The sequence below is a fragment of the Solanum dulcamara genome, chromosome 9 (assembly GCF_947179165.1).
Source record: "Solanum dulcamara chromosome 9, daSolDulc1.2, whole genome shotgun sequence".
In the NCBI taxonomy this organism is placed as follows: Eukaryota; Viridiplantae; Streptophyta; class Magnoliopsida; order Solanales; family Solanaceae; genus Solanum; species Solanum dulcamara.
The window spans coordinates 39,090,799-39,103,236 of record NC_077245.1 but is presented as its reverse complement, the minus strand read 5'-3'; the positions used below and the strand labels follow the sequence as shown (position 1 = coordinate 39,103,236).

The 12,438-nt window shown below is 38.6% G+C and overlaps 1 pseudogene; it reads right to left on the bottom strand.

The window, feature by feature from the left end:
• Positions 1–1,113: 1,113 nt before the first annotated feature.
• Positions 1,114–1,234, bottom strand: LOC129904777 (5S ribosomal RNA; annotated as a pseudogene).
• Positions 1,235–12,438: the final 11,204 nt, after the last annotated feature.

The following is a 12,438-nucleotide window of genomic DNA, read 5'->3' as shown; positions in this document are numbered from 1 at the left end:
ACCCTTTTTCGAGCAGATAAAAGAAAAAACTGGGTTTTAGAGGCTAAATAAAAGTTATAGACCTATGAAATATCTTTCCAAAAAATCTTGAATTACTTGAAACTAAGCCTTACAAAAGGAGTTATTCTCGTTTTACTAACAGTGGTATCTTCAAAAACGGGTCTGTTAACAAGAACAAAATCTCCTCTTTTCCCTAACGATAAATTTTATGTTGTTATACACTGTCATATCACCATAGGATACCTTAAATAATTAATTCATGGAAAAAAATCGGGCCTTACCTTTCTTGGCCACCAAACCCGTAGCTATACTCTCTCTTGTTCTTTGTTTTTCTCTCAAGTTTTTTTTTGAAGAGAGAAGGCTGAAATGTGATAAATTTTCAGCACTTTACACACATATATATCCTTTTGGAAGGTGACACGTGTCATCCTCTAAGGGTGACACGTGTCAAAACCTTAGGCAGCCACGTCATTACATGCCACCAATCACATGCTGCCATGGGGTGTAACATCCTTTCCCCTTTAGAACATTCATCCTCGAATGTTAACTCTTACAAGGTCTAAAAGGATATCAGGAAAATTTTGTACCAAGTGCGTTCATATTTTTTTGCGGTCTTTCCTTTTCTTAACTTATTCTTAAGTTTTCTTGTATTCTACCTTAGGAAAGATCTCTTATCCTTTATTTTGTGTTACTTGTAAGTCACAATATCACTAACCAATAATTCGGTTGCCAACACTTTAACCTTAAGTCAAGTATAGCCTTGCTAGCTCTTACAATATCCTTAAATTCTCATTGTGACTCTCTTGTTGTATTCATCCTCTTTGTACGCATCCATTCTTTGATGTCATACTATGTAAGGTCCTTACTAATAATTCTCAACACTGTCTGAGGTATCATGGCTTCTATCCGTTCATTGGTGGCTTTTAGATCTTTGCCGTCTCATTGCAGCATGGGATCTCACTTGAAATTTAAATATTCACATGAACACATTATAGTGTTTGTTGGTTTCATCCCATGCTTGTATCTCCTATATCCACTTCCCCCCTTTTGGGTGTATCCATTTCAGTGTCCGCTTATGTTCAACTTTTCAAATACATATGTTCATAGCATTTCATATCCCAACCGCACAAGGCTTCCCAGGAGGTCACCCATCCTAGTGCTACTCTCGCCCAAGCACGCTTAACTTCGGAGTTCTGATGGGATCCGGTGCCTTAGTTCTGGTATGGTCGCATCCTGCCCCGTGGGGCGCATAACTACTGAAGAAGACGATAACCCAGCAGTTGATCCGGTAGGCTAAGCTGCACCGCCCAAGTTACCCTTATATTCTTATTACATGGACCATATCCTATCTTTAGCCACTTTCTCACTAGGCTTTACTTATTTCCATAGCGATCCTCGTTATATTCATATCATACCCTGTTCGTGTTCCATCTCATAGTCTCATACTTCTTATTACAGATAGGGTATACTGCAACCCTGTATCTTTTTTTTTTGAAAAATGTTGGCAGAGTTTCCTCCATATTTCTTACCATCTCGAAAACCTGCACGCAGAAAATACCAACAATGCCTCACAGGGCACGCATATATATATTCAGATCATATCATATTATAGCCACACAGGGCTCCCGATATTAATGCATATATATTTTGAAAGGAAATTGACAATATACATGTAACCACATATGGTGGCGCCTCCTGATCCTGTCTGCTAGCTAAGGCGTAGATGCAGTTCGAAGGACCACTATGAGTAGAAGTTCCACCACGACCTCTACCATGGCCTACTATTGTCTGAGTACCCTTCCCCATAGGGCGCATAGCAACCGAAGACGAAGAACCAGCAACTGACCCAGTAGGCTGGGATGCACTACCTTGGTTACCCTTAAGTGGGCAATCTCTCATGAAATGGCCTTGACGGCCATAAGTGAAATAAGCATCCGAAACAGAACGACATTCCCCAAAGTGAGACCTACCACAACGAGAGCACCAAGGCAAAGGTGGCCTCGACCAACGCAAATCCCTATTCATCTGTGAGCTCTGACCGGCCTCTGAATACCCTGTGCTATTGAACCCCCGACCCATAAACTGTGGGGGTGAACTCTGGGCTTGCTGGGAAGGATACCTACTATACTGCTGAGGGTTGGTCTCCTCAAAACTCCCCTAAATAACGACCCAACCTAACTTTCTTATGCTGGCCTCTATCATAACTTCTATCTAGTTGTCGCCCTCCATGTCGATCCTCCACCCTTTGTGCGTACTCCTGTACTCGAGCAATATCCATACCTGGCTGAGAAGCCATGGCCATACAACTATCAATCAAGTAGCGATCTAGCCCCATCATATAGGGATGCACCCTATTAGCCATATCCGCCACAATAGTGGGCGCATGTCTCGCCAACGAGTCAAACTCAAGGCTGTAGTCACTAATGCTCCTGCCATTTTGCCTTAACTGCAAAAATCTATGAACTCTGGCTCGCTTCATTTCCGGAGGTAGAAAGTGGTTAAGGAAGGCTTCCACAAACTCATCCCAGACTGCTAAAGAAGAATCCTCGCCTTTTGATAGTTTCCCAGACTCATACCAATTAACGGCTATGTCATGCAACCGATATGAAGCCAATTCAACAGACTCAGTCTCAGAAGCCCTAATTACTGTTAACATATGTTGCATTTGTCGAATGAACTCTTGTGGGTCATCTACGGGTCTCGACCCATAAAATTCTGGAGGGTTACAAGTCAAGAAGTCACGAACCCTCAAGCTGTCATGTCTATCTACATCATCGGCTCCTAGCCCATGCCTTCGAGCCTGCCCTGCTACTATCCTAGTCAATAATTGAACCGCATCTCTCATGGCCCTATCTTCCAGCCCTGGCTGTGGGGCTGGAGGTTCAGGCTCTAGAGTCTCGGGTTCTGCAGCTGCTGCTTCCCTATGTTCCTCTGGAAGTGGCGGTGTAGTAGAGCTTGTTGCTGCTCTATGCTCTTCTAAAAGTGATGGTGTAGTAGAACTTGCCGACCAGAGCATAATCCCCGGCATAGACTGGTCACGCGCCTTTATAACTCTCGGGGTCTGACTAGTTTCCCCTGCTACTAATTTGCCCTTCTGGGCAGCCATTTCTTTCCTTGGAGGCATTACTGTAAACAGAATAAATTGTTAGGAAGGAATCATCTTAATATTACAGCTCTATCGCACGATGTAAGATAAGAAAGATAGACAACATCCTAAATGTCCTGTAGCCTCCTGTTTATAGATGTGGTGCACAACACACCGATAAACAAGCCTCTACTAGACACGGTCTGTAGACACTCTAAGGATGAACTGCTCTGATACCACTTATGTCACGAACCATCCCCGTGGGCTGCGACTTGGTGCCCTAGCTGGACACTTGCATGCACTCCTGGTAACCGTAATTAAACTTGTCACCTTTTTGGGTCACAACATCTTAGTAGGCAACATGACTTACAAGCCGGCGAGGCTATCGTAGCATGTAGGGTCGTCCCGTTTTAAATACATATGCGAGCCGGCAGGGCTGCCATGATAAAGGGAACGTCCCAAAATATAATTCATACAGACACAACTAAACACGCATGTATACACAACCCACACACGTATCTACAGACCTCAAAGAGTATTAGTGATAACATAAAGCGGGACAGGGCCCCCACCGTACCCCTGAATAAACAAATAAATATCAGAGGTATAGTACCAAAAGCTAGGCTCCGACACAGTGAAGTTTTTCCCAAACTTGCCGAGTGGAACCCTAGGCTGGCAGATCCCAAAATCGCGCGTCTGTACCTACGGGCATGAAATGCAGCCCCCCTTGAGGAAAGGGGGTCAGTACGACATATGTACTGAGTATGTAAGCATGTAACAGTATATAAGGAATTACAGTTAAAATAGGGATATAGGGCAAGTATAATGTTTAGCTATTCACCGTACCTGCATCTTATAAAACAAAGTCACACATACTATTATCACGTACCGTACTCAGCCCGTTCAGGGACTTGGTGTAACAATTATATCGTTCTGCTATCTGGAGAACATATGTCTTATTAGTGCTGTGGAACGCACAGCCCGGTCCATGTATATAGCAAGTACGTGCCGAGGAACGACGACCCGATCCTTATATCATGTCATAATAATAATAATGCCGAGGTACGACGGCCCGATCCATATCTCATATAACAGTGACGAGGTACGACGGCCCGATCCGTATAATGCATAATAGTGCCGAGGTACGACGACCCGATCCGTATACATGCATATCATATAACAACGCCGAGGAACGACAGCCCGATCCATATATAATGTAACATGCATATACATACATGTCGGACTCATCACCATATCAAATATCCCTCAACCATTATCATAAAGTATGCCCAAGATCCCCCAGGTTTAGGAGCTTACACATCCCATCACTATTCAGCCTATAGAAGGCTTGAGGGTCATAGTTCAACTACTTTAGGACCCATATCATTTAAAAGTAAGTATAGGTTCTGAGACTCCATGAAATAGTCACGTGAATCATCACTAAAAGCTTAGGAAAGTAATTATCTGAAGTACCATTTAGATGTCATTAGGGATTACATCAATTGGTGCCTCGGGAACCACAACATGTATCAAGACCATGCCCTATAGCTCATGTAATCAAGGACACAACTTGTGCAATTGGAAACATATGTTACTGTAGAGCCTTTAGGAAGAGGAGCTAGTATCTCCACTTATCATTTACTATATAGAAGGCTTGGGAGTAGTAGTTTAACTACCTTCAGACCTTTGATGTTCAATCGTGACTACAAGTCATGAATTATACCCAGAACTTATGAATGGAGTCACCTCCAGATCCATGCCCTAGATTGCCTATGATCCAGTCTTTTTGGAGGTAGTAAAAGACAAGCTTTACATGTACTACCTTTTTATCAATTCAGTAGGTAGTGGACAAAACTCTTAACTCATACTCAGATTTTTAGAATGGAACAATTATCAATTTCACATACATAATTCTTACTTCTAAGACATGCAAAAAAGAATAAAGGGTATCTTCACATACCTCTTGTGAGTTACTCTTTATCCCGTTCGCCTCATCATCCTTTGAACCTATCCAACATAAAAGTAATATGAATGTCAACCTTTCTTAACTTTCCAGTATCTTAGGTTACACCTTAGTATTAATGGAATCTATTTCCTTAGTCATTTCCTCGACTAGTTCTTTAGTTTGTTAAGGTGTTAACGAAAATTGGACAGCACATCCCCTACAATGTGCCCTATCCGGATTTCTAATTAGTTCCCTAAGACCTACAGCCAACCAAGAACAACAACCTGCATCATATGTTTAAGCAATTCACAACAACAATATACAACATAAACTTCAAATGACTTATTCAAAAATACGATATCACAATAGGGCGTTTAGCCTTTATTTTGTAATGCCTTTAATTATACACAACGAGGGGTCATGTGGATTAAACCATCAGCACCCTAACCGACTTTAAAACACATTTAGGCCCTTCAACCACACATCACACCCCTGCATCACCCACTCACAATAACAACACTTTACTTCGACAACAATTAGACTATAACGACTACAATTTGGATTGCTTCGAACGTTAAACATTGCTATGACATTTTTACACCTCCAGCATCATACAAGATGCGTAATACACCCTATGAAAACACCATAAACTTCAAATTAGAAGGAAATACCTTACCTTACATTAAACTTGTCAAAACTATCAAAACGTGAAGTTTGGACAGCTTACTGTCCTGTATTGTTGCTTAGTTTTGAACGGGTAATTGAGGGAAACAAGATTTGTATCCTCAATGAAAGTTATAGACATGTGTCTTAGGGTCGCATACAATTTTGAATAACCCCTACATAAATTTTGTACAAAATGATATTCCCAAGATACCAACAGCAGTCCTTGTAAAATTTTTAAAAAGAAATCTGGGCAGCAACTCCCCCATGCTTCACCACCCTTTTTCGAGCAGATAAAAGAAAAACTGGGTTTTAGAGGCTAAATAAAAGTTATAGAACTATGAAATATATTTCCAAACCATATTGAATCACTTGAAACTAAGCCTTACACAAGGAGTTATACTCGTTTTACTAACAGTGGTATCTTCAAAAATGGGTCTGTTAACAAGAACAAAATCTCCTCTTTTCCCTAACAATAAATTTTATGTTGTTAAACACCGTCATATCACCATAGGATACCTTAAATAATTAATTCACGGAAAGAAATCAGGCCTTACCTTTCTTGGCAACCAAACCCGTAGCTATACTCTCTCTTGTTCTTGGTTTTTCTCTCAAGTTTTTTTTTGGAAGAGAGAAGGCTGAAATATGATAAATTTTCAGCAATTTACACATATATACATCCTTTTGGAAGGTGACATGTGTCATCCTCTAAGGGTGACACGTGTCACAACCTTAGGCAGCCACGTCATTACATGCCACCAATCACATGCTGCCACGTGGCAGTGTGGGTCCCACCTGGGTGTGTGACCTACTTGCTTGTCACCTCCCTGCTTGTCACCTGCTTGCTTGTCACCTGTTTGCTTCTCTTTCATAAGTTCGGAAACTAGTTTTTGCTCCCTTTCATAGGTTTGTCCTCTCGTCTTATTTTAAGAGCCTATGTAATCCATACTATGCAAGCTTAGTATGTAATCAACTAGTTTAAGTATGTACAACATCCAAGTTGGTGGCTTACGTAAGTAAATGGAGTACCACGACTCATTATTCGGCCTCCAACTCTTTTCAGATTCTTATAAACCTATTCCCAACCGTTACTACTTGGGTGGAGTCTGATAGATAACATGTATCCCGCGGCAATATTTTTAACAAAAACATGCTACAATGTACAAAACTACGGGGTGTAAAAGTATGTAAGGATGCATGAACATTGAGGAAACATTAAAACATTTATGTAATATGGAACATAATTTAATGTATGCATAATAAATCATATATATATCCTTTAAAACATTCATTTTGAGGGAAATTAACCATAACCGACATTTAAGACCATGCGAGTTATTACATTGAATCCAACATAACCCCCTACGTTGGCTGGGGAGACTACTTGCCTGGTAGAACTCCGTCAACTTTATTCATTTCTTTAACTTTAACTTTAAGAGCTATTTATGAATCCATTAGCCTAAGCCTACAAGGGCTCCTATGTTGGCACATAGTTAATGAGACAAGAGGTTGCTACTAGGATTCCCTTACCGAATCCCACCTCAATGCCTCATTCGGTGCTAAGTCAATCCCACAGAATAGTTTAATACTTTAAAATATTCATAGAATATAACTTGAGAATTCAAACATCATATTCGGTAGAATAGCTCATTAAAACATTTGATAATTAAAATATGAAAGAATTGTCCTTATTGCATAAAGAATCCATCATTCATATCATTTCATCATTCTTTCATTTTATAAGACTCCCTTTTTGATCATAGATATTGCTTTCATAAACTTTTATTTGGAGTCAAAGCTTTCAAGTCAAACTTTATTAAAAATAAATATACATTAATACTTTAAAATACATTAATTAAAAATCATGCTTTAAACAACCCACCATAAATTTCAAGAACCTTTAAATAGATAAATAGAGGAATTACTTGCAAACCATCAATTCATACATATGAAATTATGTTGCATCAAAATAGACCAAAAATCATTACTTTAACAATGATTTATACTATTAAGTAAAAATAAGAATTACCATAAGAAAATATTATTTGAAATCAAGAGACTTATTTGAAAGAGTTTTTGGACTACATGGGTGGAAGAACCCATGGATAAACACACACGTAATTTACAGTAGAGCTTAAAGAAAATAAATATAATTTGTCATATAATCAAAATAATTTAGACATGAGAGTGGAAGGAATACTCTCATTAAAGCCTTACATACCTGGAATCCGAAGCTTTAGTCGTTACCGAAAGACTTAATGAACACTCTTGAGTCCTAGCTTCTCTCCTCGCCGGAATGTTTTGTATACTACTCGGAGTATATGAATCACCGGAATAGTATTTCTTCACTACCAAGAACTAAAACTATATTTGAGAGTGTAAAGAAGTGTATAGAGAGCTTGATGAATAAAATGAGGAAATAAGGTGGGTATTTATAGGTGGGAAAGAGGGACCTAACAATAAATAAAATAATTATAAAGAAAAATCTGAAAATTTAATGGAATATATTGATGTCATGGATGATGTTAAATGGAGGACAATTTATGTCATGAGTGATGTCAAATGTATCTAGATCTTTCCATGGTAGGTGAGATGAGTTCTTTTTAACAGAATACTCTTTTTCGGTGCTGTGTTTGAATAAGATAAATTCCTTATTAGGATTTAGTATATTCATAAGAATTGTAGATATGGAAGTATAGTTTCATCTCGTTTAATAATCAACCAATTTAGATAAACCTACAGTGAGATATGATTTTTCTTCTATAAATACTCCTTTCCGTCACAACATCCTACCTTACAAAAATTAATTTATTTGACCTACGTAACCTCCGAAATATAAAATATGGTCTGCACAAAAGTTGTAGGTAATGATCTTGTGGTTACTCAGAAATTTGAATCACCCAATTTGGATATTCCTATGAAAAGTTATGCAAAAAATACAGAGGTTGTATCATATTTAGGCGAGAATTGAAACATCGTATACAACGTTTTTAGGGGATGTTATATTATCTCCCCCTTGGGAACATTCGTCCTCGAATGAGGAAAGACTTAGCTTGAGTAGAGTAGAGTGTAAAGCAAAAACCTATCATTAATGCAATAGTGTAATTTAAAACATCGTTTAAAACATATTTTATAATCTTGCAAGCATATGACAAGAAACGTTGAGGTGCAAAGATTTCAAGTAATTGAGCAAGGACAACTTAATACCTTATGTTTGGGTAGAGGGGAAAAGATGAGGGTATCTCTTAATCATATCCGCTTCCGCTTCCCATGTTGCACTTTCTATTTGTTGATTCCTCCAAAGGACTTTAACAGATGCAACTTCTTTGTTCCTCAATCTCTTAACTTGCCGATCCAAAATTTCCACAGGAACTTCTTCATAGGTCAAGTTTTCTTCAATATTCACTACTCTCATAGGTACAATGGAACTAGGATCACCCACATCTTTTTTCAATATAGACACATGAAACACTAGATGAACCATGGATATTTCCAATGGTAATTCCAACTCATATGCAACCTTACCAACACGTCTCACGATTCTATAAGGCCCTACATACCTAGGGCTCAATTTCCCTTTCTTACCAAATCGAACCACACCTTTCATGGGTGAAACCATCAGATACACCCAATCATCAACATTAAACTTAAGATCCCTTCTTATAGTGTCAGACTAGGACTTTTGACGACTTTGAGCCATCTTCAACCTTTCTCTAATGATCTTCACCTTCTCTAAAGCATCAAGTACCAAATTAGGGCCCAACAAGGTCATCTCACCTACTTCGAACCAACCAACCGGTGATCTACATCGTCTCCCATACAAAGCCTCAAATGGCGCCATCTCAATACTTGAGTGGTAACTATTATTATAGGCAAACTCGATGAGAGGTATATGATCATCCCAATTCCCTTTAAACTCCAACACACAAGCCCTTAACATATCCTCTAGTGTTTGAATCGTCCTTTCGGCTTGCCCATCCATTTGAGGATGGAATGTTATGCTCAACTTTACCTTAGTACCGAGGCCTTTTTGAAATGATCTCCAGAAGTGAGAAGTGAATTGGGTACCACGATCTGAAATAATGGATAATGGCACACCATGCAACCTCACTAACTCTCGAATATACAACTTGGCATAGTCTTCAGCACTATATGAAGTTTTAATCGGTAGGAAGTGAGCTGACTTAGTCATTCTATCAATAATTACCTAAATCGAGTCATGACGCTTTCGGGTATGAGGCAAACCCACTACAAAATCCATATTCACATCTTCCCACTTCCAAGTAGGGATTTCAATGTCTTGAGCTAGTCCACCCGGCCTTTGATGTTCGGCCTTCACTTGTTGGCAATTTGTACATTCGGACACAAACCTTGCTATGTCCTTCTTTATGCCACCCCACCAATACAACTCCTTTAAGTCTTGGTACATTTTCGTTGAACCGGGATGAATCGAGTATCTAGAATTATGAGCCTCCATCAAGATCAAACTCCTTAGGCCATCAGCATCTGGAACACATATCCGACCCTGGTAGTATAGAACCTCATCTCCCCCTTGGGAAAAGACTTCTATCTTCTTTTCCTTTACCAACTTCTTTAACTCGATAAACTTTGGGTCAAGATCTTGCTTTTATTTAACAACCACTACCAAAGACTTGTCAAGATCTTATTGGGACTTTGTCTTTCTTGTTACGGTGACTTGTCATTAATATTGGCATGCCTCTCAATTTGAATCTTTCCCATCTTGACTTTGGATTTACATTTTGTCTTGACTATGGATTTTCGTCCATTTTTGAATACAAGTGGAAAGTCACTTTCAACATGGTTCTTGATTCTCTTGATATTGTGTGATGACCCTTCTTGATATGGGCTTTAGTCTATCTTGATTTCAAGGATTCAGACCGTCTTGATACTGATTGTGCTTAGTGTGAAGGCATGACGTATATATTGGGCGAAATTTATTATTTTTCAACTCTTTTGAATTGAATTATAAGCTTTATTGATACTTGAGACTTCAAATATTAATATTGATATTTTGAAACTATTCAAGGTTTGTGTTCGATACTTTGACATACTTGTTCACTTGGGCTTACTTTTACCTCATTGAACCACCTGCGACGAACAGGGGAATTGAAGAATCTAATGGCTCCAAGCCCAAAGTTTATGCACCACTAAGCTTTATGCTTCAAAATAGTTGTTTTCTATCGTAGGTAATATGCAGGACAAGATATGAAGATGGCCATTTGGAGTAGACTTTTTAGAGCCCTTGTGAAGATCACATCTGCATATGCATCTAGTTTTGTAAATATTTTGGGGACTTGTACATGATACATGTGGAACTTATGTATGAAATTTTGAAGGCTTGTGAAAATAAAACCATATGCTTGTAATTTTAACTGGGTGACTAGTTTTGCTATTTTGGAGTGTGATTTTAACTCAAGTCATGCCATATACTGGGTTTATATTTTGACTTGTCATTATACACAAAGGAAGATAATAGTTTTGTGATAATTAATAGTTTGAGTTTTGTGTATTTTATGGACCCACAATGGTGTTGAATTGGAAATAGAATTTCAAACCAAGTTTTCTAAATGTGTTAAATATTTGAGATTATTAAAAAAACTATTTTTTGTTTCATAAGTGGCATCCTCTTAAAGGGGATGCTACAAGTGTTGGTATCAGAGCCTAGGTTTATTATTCTAGGACTTTTGTTATGACTTGTTGGTATACTATTTCTTTTTGTCATATAGTTTTTTAGTATAAACTGCATATGCATCATGTACATATCCCTAATACTATGTGATCTTCCCTTATGAAGGAATAAGGCCGAGGCATTTTCTACTTCTACTAGACTAATGGAAGCCGCTCGTGAGATTTTAAATACCTCTAATGCCCAACTTCACCTACAAGAAGGGGTTGGAGAATATTTTTCTGATTCTAATTCTCCTAGTACAAGTGGAACTGAAGAGGGAAATAATCAAGGTACAAGAATTGGGCCACACCCTCAAATGAGTCATAGTGCTCCTGCTATTGATCCCCTTTTTCAACAAATGGCTAATTTTTTTCGTCACATAGCTAGAAGAGTGCATGACCCTAATGAAATAAATTGTGAGAAACTGACAAAAATGGGTGGAGTTTAGTTTGAACGCACTGTTGACCTTACAGATGCTGAGTAGTGGTTGGAACGGATTGAAAAAGTGTGCAAACAGTTAGAGTGTTCAGACGCTGCCAAATTTAAGTATGTTGTCTCATTGTTACAAAAAGATGCCTATGATTGATGGGTAAGTGTACCGAATGCCAGGGTAAAACCTCCTATTTTTACTTGGAATGATTTTGTGAAAGAATTTCATATGAAGTATGTCCCACCTGCTTATCATGATGCAAAGAAAAAGGAGTTCTTAAATCTAGAGTAAGGGAGTATGTCTATCGCTAAATATCAACAGAAGTTTCTTCAGCTATATCATTATGCTATGGGTATTATTCATAACGAAAAAGATAAGTGCAGGCAATTTGAAGATGGTTTGAATGACCCTATCAGGAAATCTGTAGCGGTCAATTAGTGCAGGCAATTAGTTTCTGCTAGCTTACTTGGGAAAGTATTGACAAGGAACAAGTTCGTAGAAATGAACAAAAGTTTAGGAAAGCTTATGCGGATTGAGGAAGTCCATCAAAAAGGTGTAGGTTTGACAGTTCCAAAGCTAATACTTTTTGCAAGTTAGCCCAACATAAGAAGAATAGATCAAGTTCC